This window comes from Polistes canadensis, unplaced genomic scaffold (assembly GCF_001313835.1).
Source record: "Polistes canadensis isolate GaletaPanama2010 unplaced genomic scaffold, ASM131383v1 scaffold_19, whole genome shotgun sequence".
Lineage (NCBI taxonomy): Eukaryota > Metazoa > Arthropoda > Insecta > Hymenoptera > Vespidae > Polistes > Polistes canadensis.
The window spans coordinates 1,025,733-1,028,926 of record NW_014569566.1 but is presented as its reverse complement, the minus strand read 5'-3'; positions in this window follow the sequence as shown (position 1 = coordinate 1,028,926).

The following is a 3,194-nucleotide window of genomic DNA, read 5'->3' as shown; positions in this document are numbered from 1 at the left end:
TTTTGAAGAAAAGAAAGATTCAACAAGTTACATTTTAATTGCTTTCGAATAAGTTAAATATATTATAATATAAAACAGGATCACAACGAAGGAGGGGAAGGTTTTTCTTTTATGGTAAAGAGAAGGAAAGATTATGAAAATAATTAGTAAAAAGTATAAAAAAATATAAACGATTAACAAGTTTGAAACAAGTTCAATGTATCTGTCCACAATCCATTGTAAAAAAATGGAGAACAAAGAGTACGTTTGAAAAACAATCGTTAAACAATTGACCGTAAGTTGTGTGTGTGTATATATGTATATATGTATGTGTGTGTTTATATATCATATATGCATGTATGTATATGAATATTATTAGATCGTAATACTCGTACGGCCTTCTATCGACCTCGATTAATCGAAACAACGTGAAACTTTACATCCAATGATCAACTCGAAAAATAATCTATGTACTTATATACATAAATATATATATACACACATATATATATGATACGAGCTTTAAATTGCTAATAAATGACCTCGATATCGATAATTAATACATTTTCTCGATATTAACGATGTTATATATAGAAAAAAAAAAAATAAAAATAAAATAAAATAAAAGAAAAATAAATAATTAGCTAAAATTTTAAATAGAATTTTCGAAACCCTTCAAAATGATATGAATTAATTAACACGTTTGCTATATCACCCCCTTCCCCCCCATACAAAAGATACACCAGAGAACGTGCTTTTTTTCTTTTTTTTTTTCAATTTCTATCACATTTATTGCAAAGTTGTATTCATTTAAAGGTTTCCCTTTAATGAATAACTGAAAAGATTACAATTCAAATTATTAATGATCAAACATTAAAATTTTCTTACATAATATAATAATTATAATAATAATAAACTAATTCCAGAATGTTTCTTTTCTTTCTTTTTTATTTTTTGCGAAACAATTTAACCCTCTTTCGATATTACAAACAATAAATAATCTTCTAAACAATTCAAACCCATCAATTTATTCGAATTACTTTCCAACAATATACTTTACATTAAACCATTCAAAATGAAATAACTATACTTAATATTTTCGATACAAAGTAACATAATTATTCATAATAAAGTAACAACAATAATATTTCTGATTTAACTCTGTCAGTACGATTGATATACAAAATTGTATTGAAATAAAAAAAAAATCGTTAAATGTTTACGATACAATATCAGTATGTATATATATATATATATGTGTGTAAGTTTTGAGAAAATAGGAAACACATTTAACTATCCTAATAGATAATTGATGATGATCACAATCTTTGTCGTTGATTGGTTGTTTGAAATATGACGAGAATAAAACCAGTCGTTTGTGTATAGGGGTGAAGGGTTAAGGAGGTGGGATGGAGTGATGCAGGTGTCAGGGGAGGGGAGGGGGGGCTTCTCGACGTGTCCGATAAATCAAATGCACGCGTGGTACGCGTAAACCGAGCCGTTCGAGACAAGAAAGAAGAAAGAATCGTAGTCTATGTCACATGAGAACTTAGATGCGACATGATTCTACGAAACTATGGTAGAGAAAGTTGAAACCTACTCGACTTTATATACTTCACTCTTCGACTTCTATCTCGTGTCTTCAAAACTATTACAACATGTATATACATATATATGTATGACGTACGTAAGTGTGTATGTATGTTGTATATACATGTATGACGTACGTACGTGTTTATGTATGTATATATACATGTATGAATGTACGTACGTGTGTATGTATGTATGTATGTATATATAAATTTATTATATGCTACCTATTATAAATATTTATACAAAGTTACACGCGTTAAATACACGATTGTACCCACCAACCCGTGTATTTAAACAAATTTTCAATCAGGGGGTAGGGGGAGGGAAATAACAGAAGAATAAGAAGAAGAAATGAATAAATATGTCTGGTGAAAGTGGTAAGATGAGATCAATTTTATATTACACGAGAATACACGTTTAGTATATGACATAGTATTACTACGTGTACTACTACGTGTACCATTAGATTGTAAATTTACATGTAAAATGTGTATTTTAAAATAATCGGAGAAAAATGATCAGAAATTGTATGGTTAATATATATGAATAAGAAGAAGAAGAAGAAGGACGAAAAAATTGGACGATTTATTATCGTTCTCCCACACCTACCCCCTACCACCACCACCATCACCCACGCGATCAAGAAAGAGGGCATCGAACGCATACGATGTAATAAATTTACTGGTAATACTGTGTGTTTATACATCTTCGCATCTCTTTATTCTCCCTAAAAAAAAAAAAAAAAAAAAAACTAAAAAGATTACAAAGATACGATAACACTTTAGCCAAAATTTATATTGAGTGAAAAATTTGACTTGCGTTTCTGTATGTTTTTTTTTTTCCTTTCCCCTTAACTTCTCACATTCCAAGCGTTTTTTCTTGTAAAAATATATATTTTTTTTTTTTTTCACATTTTTTATATATAAGCAACAACAACAAACATTATTATAATTGCGAATTTTTCGAATGTTTAAAATAAAATTAAATAAACGATTATGAAAAAGTGCACACACACACACACACACATTTCATAATTTCAATTTAATAATTAAAATGATTTGAAATAAAAATGTTTATATATATATATATAATTTATGACGAAATATTTCATCGATATGATTTTTGTCTCGTTTTTTGTTTTTGTCATCGTTTAATTTTCTCTCATTCTTTCTTTCTTTCTTTTTCATCGCGTTATCACGCACGATTTCATCTTTATCGTCGTAGAGTCGTCCTTGACAACGACAACGACAACGACGAGGACGTATCCGTACAGTGACCTTGACCTAGGAGAAAAAAAAAATAAGCGACGATTATACGGAAAATAAATACTACGATGCAAATTCTATCACGAATTGAACATTAAACAAAAAAAACAAAAGAAAGAAAGAAAGAAAGAAAAATTTCGCGTGCATTTAATAATTTCCTTTCCTTTCTTCCTTATTTTCATTTATTTTTGTAATATAACTTTCATGTTATGCTCTTGTCGTCTACTATTATTATAATTATTACTATTAATTGACTATAATAAGACCATTATTCGTATTTAATATTATTATTATTATTGGAATCATATTTTTCATAACAAAAGCGCACTATCTATTATTATTATTATATTTTCTTTT